General features: G+C 37.8%; 1 long non-coding RNA gene and 1 pseudogene across 1 annotated transcript; one reads left to right on the forward strand and one right to left on the reverse strand.

The window, feature by feature from the left end:
* The first annotated feature begins 217 nt into the window (after positions 1–217).
* On the forward strand, positions 218–3550 carry LOC144321631 (uncharacterized). Its single transcript, XR_013387225.1, has 3 exons — positions 218–486; positions 1382–1566; positions 2045–3550. It is a non-coding gene; the product is annotated as an uncharacterized LOC144321631 (long non-coding RNA).
* Positions 3551–11970: 8420 nt separating this feature from the next.
* LOC144322822 (large ribosomal subunit protein P1 pseudogene) lies at positions 11971–12343 on the reverse strand (annotated as a pseudogene).
* Between the last annotated feature and the right edge of the window lie 6420 nt (positions 12344–18763).

The raw sequence follows: 18763 nt of genomic DNA on the forward strand, positions 1-18763 counted from the left end.
AGACCACTGAACACATTTCCCTGTAAAAATATCATTCATCATATGGCCAAGTCCTATTATTTCCATTGGCTCTCTACTTCAGAGCATTATGGGTTAAACATAGCTAACCATACCATGGTTTCTATAGAAAATGCATCCTGAATTCCACGTAACTTACTTCAAATGGGCCACTGGAATTCTGTCATTCTGACATGACGATTGCCTGTTCAACATTCAAATGAGGGAGGAAGATGGATTCAGAGGACAAGGAAAGATTGTAGGTTCTTTTTGCTTGAAAACTTTCTTGTATTGCCTTTGATCATTATAAAGATCAAGAAATATATTTCAAAAAAAGAAAGAAAGAAATATGTTTCCTTTTTTCTAGCTAGGTCTTGAAGGACTCTGAGGCTACTGACCAACACATCCATTGATTCCTGTAGAGTCAAAAGCAAAGGTGTTAGCATCTCACTTGCTTAGAAATGTAAGGGAACAAGCAAAAATTTGAAGGTAATTTAATTTTAGTTTCCTTGGGCATTTGGGTTTTTTTTTTTTTTTAGTTAGATAGGTTTATTAATTTGTTTTCAGATGCTTTCACTGTGATTTAATATTAAGTCGGCCAACAAGAAGTATAATTAACATATGTGAGAGAGAAACAAGTAAAGGAATGGTTTCAGACTTCTGGTGCCTCCCAGTTCTTCCTGAGGACATACCTATTAAAGAAAGGGATCTTCCATGTTAGAGGAACCTAGAGCTATGGGCTCACTGATTTTTAGACTATTAGACTGATGGAAGGGACTTAACATTTAAGGCCTACTATCTACTACTCTAAAAGGTAATTCTTGCTAGACCATAGTAATGTACTTTCTTGTACTATTTTCTACATGGCAACCAGACCTCTAGACCATTTATTCCTTATACCTTGTACATACATGTGAGCTATATGAGATAATTTTTTCTGGCTTTTTGTCTAAGCTACTTGTCAGAAGTAATGGTTATAGGGAATGATGTCAGTGACATATTGCCCTTTTGTTTCTCAAAGTCTGGATTTCTCAACCTCAGCACAGTTGGTAGTTTGGAGCAGACAATTCTTTCTTGCAGGAGACTGTCCTGTGCATTGCAGGATGTCATCATTGTCCTCTACCCACAAGAAGCCAGTAGAATTTCCTGTCCCCCAATTTGTGACAAACAAAAGTGTCTCCGGATATTTTTAAATGTACTTTGGGGGCAAAATTAATCCCAGTTAAGAAACACTGCTATAGAGTCTCTAAATTTTACTTTTGGATTAAGCTAGAATTATCAGAAAGCTACATAATGAAGCCATATGAGAGTCTTTTAAAAAAAAAGAGTTATATTAAGATATAATTCACCTACAATATAATTTTGTGTTTTTTTGTTTTTTTAGATTTCATTTATTTATTCATGAGCAAGGCAGAGACATAGGCAGAGGAGAAGCAGGCTCCCTGCAGGGATCTCAATGTGGGACTCCATCTTGGGACTCTGAGATCACAACCTGAGCCAAAGGCAGATGCTCAACCACTGAGCCACAAGCATCCCTTCTTGGGCCATTTGATCCTGAAAACTACTAAAGTATATCTGATTAAAGTGCATTGCTTTACTAAAGCTCAGAAAATTAAGTTATCTAAATTCAGGTTATTAAAGTGTATTTTATTTTAGCTGCTTTAGTTTAACTGAGTGTGTATACATACATACATGTGTGGATGTGTGTGTGTGTGTGTGTGTGTGTGTGTATAAGGGAAGGAGGGCAGGGAGAAAACAACTCAAGCAATCTTCTTAGTGAAATTAAAAGTTTAATCAGCTCTGTAAAGATCCCATTACTATGTGAGCTATATATAGCTCATTGTTTATATGCAAGCTAGCCACCAAATCATATTTATCCTTTGGGGGGGTGCTTAGCAAAACAATGCAATCAACTTCTAGTACATGGAAATATTCCTGTTTGCAAATTGTTTTTCTAAGGGAAAAGAAACACCATAATTTGAAATAGCAACAGATGAAACAGGCTTTTTCATATGATAATTTTGTAATTAACATTTTTACATATAAGAAATGTCCTGCAGTGTCATGCTTGTGGATCCAGGAGACTCAGCTGAGCTAACCCAAGAAAAGCTGTGACAGGACCTTCAGCATCATGCAGGAGCTGGTGACACATGTCACCATGGAGCATGTGGGGGGCCTGGAGCAGAACAACCATGTCTGCTACTGGGAAGAGTGCCCTCACAAGGACAAGGCAAAGTACAAACTGGGCAACCACATTCAACTGTATAGGGGCCAGAAGCACTTCCCATGCCCCTTCTCCAGGCTGGAAGAAGATCTTTGCCCACTCTAAGAACCTCAAGATCCACAAGAGCACTCACACAAGTAAGAAATCTTTCAAATGTGAATGTGAAGGCTGTGACAGACACTTTGCCAACCGCAGTGACGGCAAGAAGTACATGCATTTGCACGCCTCAGACAAGCCTTATATCCGCAAACTGTGCCACAAGTCCTATATACAAACTGAGCCTTTTGTACAAGCACACGAAGGTTCATGAATTTCAAGGGTCAGATTCCTCCCCAGCTGCCAATTTGAGCTATGAATTCTCCACTCCACAAGCTATAGCTTCTGCAAACAGCAAAGATATTACTATAACTTCTTCTGCAATTCAGATTAACACCAGCCACAAACCTGGACTTCCTCCCAATTTTAATGGCATCTATGAGGACAAAACACAAATACAAATCCTGTTAACCATGGAATGGATCAAATGCATTTTTTTTCAAATGCATTTTAAAAAGAAAACTAACACCAATCAGATGGAAATGCAGTTTTAAAGCAAGAGGTCATACATATGATTACATTTTGTGAATTGCAATTGTCCAGGAAGATTTGGAGGCAAGATCCAAAAGTAGCCACACCCTTTTCCCAGGATTAGAAAATATGTTTTGGGATTAGAAGGATTTTTTTTTCAAAAAAATTTTTTCACTGCTTTTCCTCCCATTTTTTCTTACTCTCTGTACACCCCATTCCTAAATTCCTTCGGTTCATTTTCAAATCTGTCCTGTTTCTTGAGAGGAAGTTTTAGAAGGCTTGGCAGTGGTGGTGATGTTAAACTGATGGAAATTCTTCACCTTAGTGGTGATTGTTTAAACTTTCACAGTCTTAAACCATGCCAAAGTCCTGTTATGTTTTCTTGAACTTTTCCTGAAAGCATTTTGCTTGTGAATTTATTTCTGTCAAATGAGATTGAAACTGTCATTCAGTATTTTTTTCAGGCTGAGGATGTGGTGTTATCTCTACACAGATTGTGACATTTAGTATATAGTTGCCTTTTGTAACAATTTTTTTTTGTAAATACATATCCACTGATGCCATTTTTATCATTTGTAATTTAATTATTGCTATAAGTGCCAGAACTAAACGATATTAGTGGAAAAATGTTTTCCAACAAATGCTATACAGCTTTTGATTATAACTACTTTAGCATTAAATTTTGTTGTTTTGAAAGAGAACACAATTTACTGTTTGAACCACTGATTCCTTTCTCTTGCTTTGTAACAGCCTCCTTCTATAAAGAGATATAAGCAAATGAAATATTCCTTGTTGTCATTTTTAACTCAGATCCCTTTTTAATTGCTAAATTAAATTATTTTTTATTGCAATATAGATTCCTTACAGTGTCAGTTTACATCTGGGGAGACCCTCCTTTCTTTATCTCTAGCTCAGATGGTTGTTAACTTGGGAGTTTGAAGGTGTTTGTCCTGGATTTTCGGCATGCAAATCAAATATTACTGATCAAGTTAGTTAGTGGCCATGACATCTCAATCTTGTATTTCAAAGCCTGAGGAGCTGGATTTAATCATCTCTTCCCTACATATGTAGGTAGGCATAAGGCAACCTAACAAGTTTTATGTCCCTTAGTTCTTTATTACTTTACATAAAAATGAACATTTCAGCAGGATGCATGTCTGTATATTCTACCAAGAGATCACCCATATGCATATATATGTTTGCATCTGTGACCTATCTAATCTGCCTGTCAAATCTAGCTATATATTTTTTTTTCAAAAGTAACTATGTGTCTGAAACAGTGGTGATGAGTAAGGCTAGTTGACCTGTGCTTGGGGTTAAAGTGCTTCCTAAAAGAACCACAGCCTACTTACAGTTTTAGAAGGCAAAGGCTGACTTGTTTTGCATATATAGCTCAATTCATAATTATCAGAATTATTCAAAAGATTTTTATAGCAGTGTAATAACTGTAGCGGTTCTAAAATGATATTATGGAAAGAAAAAAACATTTGCAAAATATGTATTTTTAAAGTTTGTGGTTTGTAGGCACAGATGTTAAGAGTATTGTTTTCATTATAATCAATAACAATGAAAACTGGTTGTTTGCTTTGTGATAAAATAGTAACAATCCATTTAGTCTTCAGTAAAGCAAATCATTTGGACAAACAGTTCTTTTACAGTTGTTACATGAAAAAAAAAAAAAAACACCTGATTTCTATATCGAGGTGTTGGAGTGGGTAGAGTATCAAGAAACTTTTTAAAACTAATTCAGGATATTGTCTAATATTGATAGCCCAGACTCTACATAAATAACCAGCTTGCAAATCAGCAAATAGAATGGTGGAGACAAGGAACTGTAAAGAATGTAGAAATATAATGAATAGACTTAAGTACCTCCTTCTCCTGAAGGGGCATTGCTCTAGGTTTTTCCTAGCAGTCCTTTTGGTATTATACATAATCATTTTGAATTATAGAATTTTACGTATTGTTCTTTTTAAAGAAATAATATCTTGGCACATCTCTTTTTAAAAAGGAAGAAAAAAGAAGAAATGCCCTGCAAATATTTAAAGAGCATTCATAAGCATGAGCACAGTGATAAAGTCCTGTAAACTTTCATGTCATGCATTTATCTGAATGCTGTGCTAAGGACTTTACATCTATTATCTTCTTTAATCTTCATCAAAGTCCCTTACAGGAAGAAATTTCATAAGTGAAAAAAATTAAGGCAAATAAGAAACTTGCCCAAGTCTCTGCAGCTTGTAAAAGGCAGAGTGAACATTTGAATCCAGGTGCATCTGACTCAGATTCAGACTCTCAGCTATCTGCTGCCTCCCAAAGGGCAGAAGTCCTGCCACCACTGTTAAACATTAGTCATTGTTACCAAGGATTGTCCAGGAACATCTTCATAGTGCAAGTATCATATACAAAACATTCCCCAAAATTTCCTCTTTTGATTTTGATTTTCCTCTGTATGAGGGGGAGCACTTGCTGGAGGAGGTGTTCCTGAATATTAATTGCCAATAACATTTTAATTGCCTTAAAATTAATCTATACTTTTTGTGCAATAGATGATCTTTAAGCAAGTATCTTTTAGAAGTAGAATAGGAATAATGCAATCTGCATAAAAATAGGCATGATGTATGACAGGGATATAGGTGCCCTGCTTGGGGGAGCTGGCAAACAGATGGGGACAAGTACGCACATGTACACACATGTGCATACACACATGCACACATCTTGGGAAAGTAGCCCTGCTACTACTCAGAGAGGAGAGAGAGAAAGAGAAAGAGAAGCATTGTGTGTGCTAGTCCCATTCCCAGCCTTGTCCAGAGGCTTGTTAATATTGAAAGGCTCAAAAAAATAAAAAATTAAAATTAAAATTAAATATATATATATAAAGGCTCAAGCCTGGTGTCCTGAGCGAGCTTATTACATAATCCTTTCTTGAGGCTGTGGCTAAATTATGGTGGAAGTTTGGATCACCCCACCTCATTTCCTCCAGGATGGCCCGTAAAACTCTAGAGGTGTCAATTCTTCCTCCTAGCAGATAAGCAATATCTATCAGTTCTTATGCGTGGACCTTCCTTATTCCCCTTCTGGACATGTTCTGGACATGGTTTTTGGGCTTCAGGAGCAGAACTATCACCGTCCACATCTTTTTAGGATATTAGAAATGAAATCAGTTTGCACCCACCAGCACCACCCCCTTCCTCTAATTCCCAACCAAAGCTCTGGATATTCAATGAATCATTATGACTACTTAATTTCTGAGATTTCTGCTAAACTGTCTCTACATTTCCTCTGGATGGGTAAACAGAGACAGGCCTAGCTGCCTACAGCAACTGCTAGCCCCAGTCTGTGAAAGCAGTCTGTATCTGCATCCCTACCTCTACCTGGGTAGACCCAACAGGAACCTGTCCTTGGGGCTCTGAATTTTCCTTCTGTAGTGTCATATCCTCCAAGCCCGGGGACTAAAGAAAAGCGGAGCCACTGCCTTGTTGCCAGGGCAACTGAGCAGGTGCTCTGAATTCAGTGGTTCATAACAAAATGCTTAATTTCTCCTTGCTGGAGGCAGAGGTTATTCTAGCTAGGGCAGAAGTTAGATTGCAAGTGGTCAGAACTGGAACAGTGGTTGCCATGTGGCACCAGGAGGTCAGACAGGCCAGCTAAGTCAGGCTCTGTTAGGGAAAGCTTACTTTGGAAAGCTGGCAAGACAAAGAGCTAATACTTAATCTAAGGCCAAAGGCTGGAATTGCAGAACCAGGATTTGAGATTCAGGCAAACAGGGGTTCAGTTTACAGGAAGACAGAAAGAAAAGAAAGGTCCAAGGGCACTGCTGTAAAGAACCTCAGGATGTTTGTAAAGTGAAACCAAGACAACATGAAACAAACATTTGTCAGCTTCATAGCAAATTTTAACTTTCTATCTCCTACCCAGCTCTTAGGTGAGTTAAAATTGGCCTTGCTTCTAGTTATAGGCCCTGAGATATACATAGTGAATAATATTATGAATAAGTTCTTTTCTCAGAGCTATGATATTATCTTAGCTGCATCTGAATACTCTGGTCTACTTTGACCTCTGCTTCACCACAGACTATCTGAAATCTCAAGCTTTCGTTCAGAAGGTCTCCTGTCCCAAAGTTTTGCAGATAAGCCTCAGACAATGTCCTAATCAGTTCTTACTGAAGGCTCTGCAGACCTAATGCAGTCTGACTGGCAAAGAAGCATATAAAATTCTAAATGCCTTATGATCTTCAAGGTTTATCTCATCAATCTCATCCTGTTACCACAGCCTCTCATTTTTACCTCCTTCCAGCTTCACCAGTCCTTTTGTTCCTTAAACATGCCAACTTCCCATATTACCCATAGACCCAGGCTCTGCCCCAAATCCTGTCATTTATAGTGGCCCATTTAGCCTTCCTTCATCCATGCTCCACCCTATGGAATGAGGTCCACAGGTCAAGGGATGTACCTATGAAGACCCAGTATCTCCCACCCTTCTAAATTACATATGGAATTTCTGGGACCACAGAAAGCTTTGTCCAAACAGCATCAAGCCTGCAAGAGTCTGCAAGGACCTCTTCCCCAGGTGTACCCTCCTGAGGCAGCCACTCCCACTGGTGTGTACATCTGTAGAACCTGTGGTACACAGCATATCGTAGAGTACAATGACATCGAAAAAAATTATTAAATAACATGTTTGGTTAGATCTTCCCACAAAAAAAAAAAAAAGGATTAAATTAAAAGCAGTGCCTTTGAAATTATTCCCTGAAGATCAACTCATTAAGGCTTTATTAAACCAGAAAGGCAGGGAAACTCAGAACTCAAGTTCCCCTCAAGACACCTTTATTCTTATCTCTGTTGATAAAACTTCAGGAATTTGCTCCTAGTCTTCCAATAAACTCAATGCCTAAGTCTGAGGATTAAGTTCAGCACTTCATAAGTTCACTGGAAACTAATGCTACAACACAACTTTTATTATCGATGGTCAAAACTGTCTCCTTAAAATATTTTCCAAATCAGAATGTCAATCATACTTGGATTCTGGTGCAGAGATTAGAACATTCAGTACTTACAATCTAAAACAGTTGTTTATAGATACTGGCTTGCTGACATGAACTAAATGATAAATGTGAGTAAAAATGATCAGATGCTATACAGCTATTCAGAAGGTTTATAGCTCCAAGCAATATTAATGAATAGTAAGTTAATTTATAGTCTAGTCTGGCCAGTTATTACAGAGGTAAATAGAATTTATATTTCCATTGTGCAAATATTTTTTTAAGATTTATTTATTTATTTTAGAGAGAGAGCAGGGCTGGGGCAGAAGGAGAGGGAGAGAGAGAATCCCAAGCTGTCTTCCCTTTGAATTCAGAGCCTGACACAGGGCTCCATCTCAGGACTTTGAGATCATGACCTGAGCCAAAATCAAGAGTCAGTCACTTAGCCCACTGAGCCACCCAGGCGCCCCCTTATTGTGTAAATATCTTTAAATACGATCTGTAGTTAATTTTTAAGCAATCTATTGGAATTTTATTTCATCTTCTCCACTGATTTTCATAGAAATAATGGAGAGCAGCTGTCTTTCAAAACTAACATGTGCTTACCTACACATTTATATTTCCTTTTCTAAGTTCATCTAGTTGGTGTTGGGTAAGTAGAGTGTGGAGAGCCATTTTCTTAGCTCAGATTCTTAGAAAAAAACATGAAGCAAAATTCTGCTATTTCTTCCTTGGAGATTCAGTCCCAGAGAGGCAAGTAACAAAGGGAAAATGTAAATGAGGCAAGGAAGGACAAAAAGATAATATAATCTTTTGTGTATTTACTGAGCTGGTCATACTTATAAAAGAGACTTAAATTCTTTGGTAATGTGGGATATCTTTGAAAAGGCATTTTGGAATTGCTGCATCTTGGAATCTTTGGAAGACAGGCAATTTATCTTTCAGGGTTTGTTTGTTTGTTTTTTAGATTTTATTTATTTATTCTTGAGAGACACACACAGAGAGAGAGAGAGAGAGAGGCAGAGACATAGGCAGAGGAAGAAGCAGGCTCCACATGCAGGGAGCCTGATGTGGGACTTGATCCCAGGGAGCCTGATGTGGGACTTGATCCCAGGACTCCAGGATCACGCCTTGAGCCAAAGGCAGACACTCAAACGCCGAGCCACCCAGGCATCCCTCTTTCAGTTTTTTTTCATCTCCCCTTTCCCATAAGTAAAAGTTTGCCCCAGGGACAATTAACTCCATGCTGTTCCTACACTATAAAGGCAAACAGATTTTTTTTTTTTTTTTTTTTTTAGGCAAACAGATTTTGATACTCCCTATGGATGAGGATTGGAAGACACACATTCATTAAACCAATACCCACATGGCAAACACCAGAGAATAAATTAATGTGCTTCTGTTAAGATAACCATATCCTGCCTATGAGCTATGACTGAGACACTCACTACACTGGATGTATGGTGGTCCACCATCATCCACCAATATCCCACAGTTTTAAGAGAGTGAAGAGGTGAATTGAAAGGAAATACAATGGGGACCACAGTCCCACATACTTCAAGTCTGGTAGTGGTGCTAATCATTGCAATCCCTTCTGTAATAAGGCATTATTTATAATTTACATTTTTTACTGAGTGAGCAGTCAGTTTCTGGCACTCTCACTTGGTCTTTCTGAAAATAATGGCCCCTAACCCACACAGTTACAAGAAACCCATGTAAGAGTCCTGATACCTATTCCAGCTGATAGCTATTCCATTTATATATTCAAGGAATAACTAGAATATATGTAGAGAATAACTCAGAGCAGGTCTGCGGACTCATTGATACTATTGTGCATTGGACTTGTGCTAATACTCCATTTATCATCTGGCTACCATAACTCCCATTCTAACTGGAAAAGTGGATGGTATTTTGGGACTCTTAATGTTAATGCCAGTGCCAGTTCAGATCTCATATATAACAGATTTGAAAAGCCTGGTTATTTCCCTTTCCCCTGGCATACTCACAAATGACCAAAGATCCCCTTCAGGAAGGATCAGAAGAATATTTGTCAAATGTACTCTAGAGGCATTGCTAGGTTCTTCCTCAAGGAAACCTGATCTCCCCTTGAGTCAATGGACTCTGCGTCTATTTAGTTCTAGAAACTGGGTGATTTTTACTTGTACCGCTGATGTCAGCTTTCCAGCTCTCAATTTTCTATTATCCAAATCAGACAATGCATGATTAGTTCTCCATGCATCTTGCCCCTAAAATCACTATATTCATGTAGATCAAGGCACTCAAACTGCTACTCTAATTTTGATGCCCATTGCATTAATTATGTCCATCTTGCCTCTGAGAATTAAGTCCTGACAAAGGTCTCTGTCATTCTGGAATCTCATTGTCCTCATTTATATTAGACAGCCTAATTTCCACGCCACATTTTCAGTCATCGTCTGAGAGAGCAGGATCACTAAGCTTCCTAAAGAAACTGGTATACCCAGTACTAGCATATTTCCTATCGCCTTCAAGATAGGAGGGAGCTCTGAGTCCTTCCTGGGAACTTAGAATCAGTGAGAGGTCCTCAGGTTGTACGTAGTAAATCCATTCTAACATTCCTGCTTCCCTAATCCCTATGGTCTTCATTGCTCAAAATAACTCCAAGACAACTAGTAAATTCATCTCACATACTCTAGTCCATTATCATGGCCAAGTTTCAAGGAGCCAACCTGACAGTGTGTTTAGAGCAACTCTAGGTCCTGGAACACTGAATCCTGAGTCATACAAGATACTCCCATACCTGTGAATTCTCCCCTATCCAGGATTATGGCCCCCCAATCAGATATCCTCAAAAATCTACTTCTATACATATTCCCTTATTCCCTTATTCATGGGAATTCCATTATTCCCGTGATACATAATGGCCAGATTATGTCATTTGTTTAATAGGTAGTCTATTTCTTCCCTAAGCAGGGACTGTAGCTTTCTTCTCAGGCTGTGCTGAAACATGATCCTGGCTGTTGGCCTGGAGGCAATGAGTTGTGGCAGATGCAGCTTTTATTTTTATATTTTTTAAGATTTTATTTATTTATTCATGAGATACACAGAGAGAGAGGCAGCGACATAGGCAGAGAGAGAAGTAGACTCCCTGCAAGTATCCCCATGCAGGACTCGATCCCGGAACTCCAGGATCATGCCCTGAGCCGAAGGCAGATGCTCAACCCCTGAGCCACCTAGGTGTCCCAAGATCAGCTTTTAAAGAGAACAAGCATCATCTTGTTAGGTGCCTGCTTTGGGTGAGGCCACTGTATGGACTCTAGGAAAGGGGAAGGTATTCTCCTTTGGCAAGGGAAACAAGTAGATTCCACTGGCCCAGGAATATTTCAGGGAATTTTTTTAGTTCAGTGTTCTTAGATTTATCCATTGAAATATCCTTATCACAGATCTTTTGTGCCCTCTTCCCCATCTGGGTCCTGGTTTTAATATAGTATGTATACATGGAAGCTACAAATTTAATTTCCTTTACCTCTCTACTGTCCTTATAATTAGAATCTGGATCTGATTTTCAACCCAGTCTACCCTGAGGCCAGACTGCCATTGAAACTTCTGGTTTTCAGAGGATCCCTTCTTTTCTTTTCTTTCTAGAGAGGGAAGTGGAGGGAAGGACCAGAGAGGGAGAGGGAAAGAGAAAGAAAATCTTAAGCAGGCTTCATGCCCAGCATGGAGCCCAACTTGGAGCTCAAACCCGTGACCTGAGCCAAAATCAAGAGTTAGTCACTCAACTGACTGAGCCCCGAGGTGCCCCCATTTTTTTAAGAGTTCTGTTCTTTGGGATCCCTGGGTGGCGCAGCGGTTTGGCGCCTGCCTTTGGCCCAGGGCGCGATCCTGGAGACCCGGGATCGAATCCCACATCAGGCTCCCGGTGCATGGAGCCTGCTTCTCCCTCTGCCTATGTCTCTGCCTCTCTCTCTCTCTCTCTCTGTGACTATCATAAATAAATAAAAATTAAAAAAAAAAAAAAGAGTTCTGTTCTTTTTTTTTTAAGATTTTATTTATTTATTTAAGAGATAGAGAACGAGAGAGTGCGTGCACAAGCGTGGGGGAGGGGCACAAAGAGAAGAGGATTCCCTGCTGAGCAGGGACCCAGATGCAGGGCTTGATCCCAGGCTTACCGGACTAAGCCACCTAGAGTTCAGCTATTTATTCAACAGTTTACCGAAGAGGTTTAGTAAAAAACGAACAAAACAAAACAAAACAAAACAACAAATCCCATGTCATCATCAGTCTCCTCTGATTCTTCTTTTTTGGCTTCTACTTTCTTCTCCTCACCTAGGGCAGCAGTGGGGGAGGGAGCAGGACCAACCTCCTGCTGGTACAGAACCGGTTGCTGGGTCAAGTCCACCAGCCCCTTCATTGTAGATAAGGCTCTTGATGTTGACATTGGCCAGGGCCTTTGCAAACAAGCCTGGCCAGAAAGATTCAACATTTACACCTGCTGCTTTAATGAGGGCATTGATCTTATCTTCCATGACTGACACCTCATCCTCATGCACAATGAGGGCTGAAAAGTTGCAGGCAAGCTCCTAGACAGAGGCCATGTACAAGTGAATGCTGAAGGGCACTGCCAGGCTCAGTGCTAGCTGCCAGATAAAGTAAGGACCTCAATGCAGACTTAGCTGCTTCAGAAGGACTGAGCACCTTAGTGGCAGCTGAGGAAAGTATCATTTTCTTTTTAAAATACTTCCACTGCGGTCAAAAACAGTCACACCATGTAACAATTCTTACAATTATTATTTTCCACATAATGATCTCCGAATGTCTTGCCCTCTACCTTGCATCTCTTCCCAACTAACCACAGGCAAAAATTCATAAATTGTGATTTCACTGCCAGGAGTCATTATCGTCCCACTTACCATCAGCAGTGAGGTCTCTATTGCCTTTATTCAAGTAGGTAACCCAATTCCAAAATTCCATCCTGAGAGTTTTCTTTTTAGGGATAATCCCGGAATCCATTTTCTTAGCCTTGATTTCCTAAGAAAATAATAAATAAAATAAATAAAATAAAATAAAATAAAATAAAATAAAATAAAATAAAATAAAATAAAGAGCCTGTGCTAACGTCTTAACTAAGAGTATAAATCTCAGGAAAGCAAGAGTGGAAAAAAAAAAAAAAAAGAATTCATTCAGGTAAGGAGAGAAAGCAAACACAATAGTGCATTACTAAACTGGCCATAGCTTCATAAGCCCACAATGGACTGCTCAGTTTCACAGGACCTCTCTAAAAGAAGCCATATGAAGCCTCTCCATCTTGAAATCTTCTGTTAGAAAGGGAGGGCAATTCATCTGCTGATTTCTTCCTGTTTCCTATCTCCCTTTAGTCATGATCACCTGTATAACACTAATGCCCCTACACTTCCACGTTCCCTCTGGACATCCACTGGTTCCAGCTGGATCAGACAAGGCCCTAGAGTTACTGTGATAAGCAGCCAAGAACCATGGAAATTGTGGGGTTGAATGGATCAGTGGAGCCCTGGACTTTCAGCCTGATGCTCACCTATGTTTACGCCCCAACTTCTCTAAGAAAGCTGAGGCCTTTAACACTTCCTGCCTGACTCATAGATGAAAGCCTCAAGCACCTTAAAATAAGACTCTTGCTTCAGCTTCCTAGAGCCACAGATAGCCTCTTCAAATTTCAACTATTCCCTGACCTCTGGGCATTCTCCTCCTGATATCCATTGACTCCATCACACTAGCCCTGGCTCTCCAGGCTAACTCAGTGTTCTAGGGCCCTAGGTTGGCAAGAAAAATTCAGAAATATTCATTCCAGTATGAAAATCATCTTCTTGTGCAGCTGAATATCACTTCTCAACCCTGAAAAAAATAGCAAAAAAAAAAAAAAAAAGATAAAAATCCCCTCACTCCCTCTTCTCTGCAAGACACTAAGTAGCTACACTGTAATTTAGTCAAGATTAATGAAGTCCTTAAACCTTTAAAAGTGTTAATAAAAGGGTGCCTGGGTGGCTCAATCAGTTAAGCATCTGCCTTCCGCTCAGACCATGATCCTGGGGTACTGGGAGCAAGCCCAGCTTCAGGCTCCTTGCTCAGCTGGGAGTCTGTTTCTCCCTCTCTCTCTCTGCCCTTCCCCTTGCCATCCCCCTTCTGCCCTCATGCTCTCTTTTCCACTCGCTCTCTTTCTCAAATAAATAACATCTTTTTTTTTAAATGTTAATAAATTAACTGTGGTTTTCTATTCCCCCCAAAATGAATATTTTGTTGTTGTTGTTTTAGAAGATGATGGGCATTACTTACTTATTATAAATTCAGGTTTTAACATCATTGGCTTACGAGAGACATGGTTTTTAGAGAACAAATTATTTCACTACCTGGCTGGAAGCTTGTTTAAATTCCATTTAATGTCAAAGTGACCTGGGTAAAAACTAAGGTAGAGGTTGCCCCTATGAAATTGTTTAATGTATATATTAAATATATATAGGCAAGAATCTGAGTTACCACATCTGTCATAATGGCTAAAATCAAAAAGAAATATTAAGTGTTGGTGAGGATGTGGAGAAAAAAAATGCTCATGCACTATTGGTGGGAATGTATATTGGTACAGCCACTGTGGAAAATAGTACAGAGGTTCCTCAAAAAATTAAAATAGAAATACCATATGATCCAATAATTCCATTACTGGGTATTTGCCTTAAAAAAAAAAAAAAAAAAAAAAAGCAGAAACAGAGGACACCTGGGTGGTTCAGTCGGTTAAGTATCTGCCTTCAGCTCAGGTCATGATCCCAGGGTCACATGGGGCTCCCTACTCAGAGAGGAGCCTGCTTCTCCTTCTCCCTCTGCCCTTTCCCCTGCTTGTACTCTTTCTCTCTGTCAAATAAATAAATAAAATCTTTAGAAAAAAAAGAAAACAAAAATATTAATTTGAAAAGATATATGCACCTTTATGTTTATTGAGCATTATTTACAATAGACAAGATGTGGAAACAACCTAAGTATCCATCAATCGACGAATAGATAAAGAAGATGTGAGATAGATATATAGATATAGATATAAAACACAGTAATACACAGTCCTGAAAAAGGATGAGATCATGCTATTTGTTATAATATGGATGGCTCTAGAGGGTATTATGCTAAGTGAGGTAAGTCAGACTGAGAAAGACAAATGCCATATGAATTCATTCATATGTGGAATCTAAAAAACAAAACAGGGACACCTGGGTAGTTCAGTGGTTGAGTGTCTGCCTTTGGGTCAGGTCTTGATTCCGGGATCCTGGGATTGAGTCCCACATTGGGCTTCCTACGGGGAGCCTGCTTCTCCCTCTGCCTCTGTCTCTGTCTCTTCCTCTCTCTGTGTCTCTCATGAATAAATACATAAGATTTTAAAATAATAAATAAATAAATAAATAAATAAATAAATAACAAAACAAATGAATAAACAAACAAAAAGCAGAATCAGACCTATAAATATAGAGAACAAACTGACGCTTGCTAGAGAGAGTGGGGATAGGGGTGATGAGCAAATTGGGGAAGGGGTGGAAGATACAGGCTTCCAGTTATGGAATGAATAAATCACAGCATAAGGAATATAGTCAATGATATTGTAATAGCATTGTATGGTGACAGTTACACTTGTGATAAGCATAGCATAACATATAGAGAAGTTGAATCACTATGTTGTACACTTGAAACTAATATAATATTGTACGTCAACTATACTCAAATTTAAAAATTAAAAAAAAAAAGAATCTGAGTCATCTCTGAATCCTAATCCAACTTTGAAAAATCTTATCTGGTGTGTGTTAGAGGATCTATTCCCTACTGCTAAGAGGCATTTAGATTTTTCAAATATCTAGTTTAAATTTTTCAGAAATAACTCTGAATGTTTAGATTGTCAAAATCTCTATAATAGAAAAGCTGAACCAAAAGAATTCTTTTCCTACATGTTGTCTTTCTAGACCAAGAGAATTCTTTTCCTAAAAGTTATCTCTCTAAAAGTTTCAAAGACTTCGTAAAAGTTACAGAAAAGCTGGACCAAGAGAATTATTTCCCTAAAAGTTATCTCTCCAAAATTACCTAAGTGGGTAATTTTGTTACTTTAATCAAATTTTGTTAGAAGACTGTGGGTTAATGAAAATCATAGAATCTCATATTTGGGTTAATATTTTGACCTGATCACCTAGGTTGATATTTTGCAGATTTCTTCAACTTGCCCCAAGTCAGAATCTATTAGAATGGTGTGTCATGAATCTGCATTTTTATTTATTTATTTTTATATTTTTAGGAATCTGCATTTTTAACAAACTGAATGATTCCTATGGGCACTGAATTTTGAGAACTAGAGTGGAAGCAGATAAGCACTTTCATATCTTGCTGAAGTCAGTGGTACTTTACTGGAAAGCAGTTTAGTAGTAACTCTCTCAACCAACTCTGAGTTAACTTAATTATCAGATAAACTGACACTCTATTGTTTCTATAAAACACACTGCTGGCCAGGACCCATTGAGTCCTTTATATGAGTAGACTACTCTTTGATCTGCTCTTCACATTTTGAATTTTCTGCTTATCAGAGTCAGTAGTTTGGTTTTTAAAAAATACTTTTATGTTGATTGTACTTGGTTTGTAATTATATTATTTAATCAGGATTATGTAAAAGAAAAGAAAAAGAAATGTTTCAGGAAAAACTAATTTGAATGCTTTGGATAGATTCTAAATGCTCATCACACACATACAAATGTCAAATTGAGCAAAAGATTGGAGAAGGAGCATACATTTTTTCAGGTCTTACTCTACCTTAAAAAAAAGGAAACTAAAAAGCCTAAGCAATTCATTGCAGATGTCATTCATTCAAGAAAGATTACATACAACTTTAATCATGGGTCCCATTGTCAACAACAATAAATTCCTTAATCCTAAAAAGAAGTTCTAAGTTCATCTAAATTAGTGGATGCATATGCATGTATATTTTTTAAGTAAAAATAAAATGCTTAAGATATGTGTATGTGTATATACATTTTATATGTATATGTGTGTATGTCTCTGTGTGTGTATATATATATAATATTTTTATGATTCTTCTCTTTAGCCACTTATTTTGATTAATAGGGCATTTACCAGTTTTTATTTCTTTGATTAAGAGGGCTTCTATCTATCAAAATATGCAGGCTCTTTAATCCTGAAAAATATATCTAGGAACTTATTCTAAAGAAATATCATTTATCACTTATCATAAAAATGGATAGGAATAGATAAATATATAGATATAGCTATAGACATGTTTGCGTGTGTCTGTGTGTATGTTCATGTAGGCTTTGATTACATTAGCAAAACTTAGAGGCTTCTCAAATATCCATCAATGGGAGTTTGTTAAACATGTTATCCATTCAGTGGAATATTATGCAGAACCATCAAAAATACCAAAATCTACTTGTAGTAACAAGGAAACATCGTTCAGGTTATTCTGTTAAGTGTTAAGCAAAAGTTACATACACATGGAAAAATGTCTAGAGTGTTTATATTAAAAAATTCACAATGCTTTGCTCTAAAAGATGGTAGAAATTCAAGTAAGTTTCCCTAATTTCTACAATGTATATATATTGCCTAGGTATTAAAGATAACAAAAGACAAATGAAAAGGTTTGGGGCTCAGAAAGATAATAATTGATGTTTTAAAATTGACCAATTCTGATTCTTTGACTACTTAACACCACATTTATCTTTCTGGACCTCAACAGAAATTACAAAAATGTTCTCTAAATTTTCTCCTAAAAAGCAAGTTACTACAATGTTTAGAAAGCAACTTACCATAATGGAGTTTCTGTGGGTATTGCAATAGATTTTTATCACTACTTTATATCATTGAAGGGTATTTATTTACCAATGCCAGAGGGGAAGAAAGTCTTTTTCCATTTTTATTTTCATAAGCCATTCTAGAAACTACTAAAATTAGGCATACAGGTATATAAACATTTCTTTCAGAAAACATCATTAAGCAGGAAATACAAAAAAATCTTACCTGGAATTTCAAGGAAAAATTAAAATATTTGCAGTGGATAAAACCTGTGGCTATAGGTGCTTGGGAAAGAAACAGATTATAAATTTTTCTAACTTTAATTTTAAAAGTAAATTAAAAATGTCTTTCATATCTATAACTTTATGTGACCATAATATCATGTTTTAAACTCTAATTAAGGGTTTGGACTTTGAAAATAGGAAGAATTTCTCTGAGAACGAGCCATCAAAACTTGCCAACACACAAGAGCTTCTCCAGATTTGCAGAAAAACCACAGGCTTCTTTTCTTGTATCCACACCATGTTTATTTTAAAAGTAAGAAAGCCAAATCAGAACAACAATCATTTTTCAAAATGATTTATCTCAGTACTCTTTCCTCTTTTTCTAGAAGGAGTAGCTATTCTTAACACAAAACATACATATCACTTCTATCTCTTTAAGTTATAGATACAAAGCGCGCTCTTTTCTCACTACGTATCTTTAGAACATATTAATTTACATTTTGGGGTTCTTTGCTTTTTTAAGGATAATGTTGCATCTTAACTATTTAGTTTTAGGAAGCAAAACTCTTTACTTTGGCTATTTTAGGATGTAATATGATTCGTTAAAAGGAAAAAGCTTTGGGGGTGCCTGGTTGGCTCAGTTGGTAAAATGGCCAACTCTTGATTTTGGATGAGGTTGTGACCATCAAGTACTGGGACAGGCTGCGCACTTAGGCACTTAGCGGAGAGTATGCTTGAGGATTTTCTTTCTCCCTCTGCCCCTTGCCCCCACCCCTGCTCGCTCACTCTGTCTCTGTCTCTCTCAAATAAATAAATTTTTTTCTTTAGTTTCACTGATTTTTTTTATTTAAATTCAATTAATAAGGTATTGTCAGTTTCAGAAGTAGAGGTCAGTGATTCATTAGTCTTATATGATACCCAGAGTTCATTACAACACGTCTCCTTATACCCATCACCCACTATTCTGTCTCCCCACCTTCCTCCCCTCCAGCG

The sequence above is a fragment of the Canis aureus genome, chromosome 10 (assembly GCF_053574225.1).
Source record: "Canis aureus isolate CA01 chromosome 10, VMU_Caureus_v.1.0, whole genome shotgun sequence".
Taxonomy (NCBI): domain Eukaryota; kingdom Metazoa; phylum Chordata; class Mammalia; order Carnivora; family Canidae; genus Canis; species Canis aureus.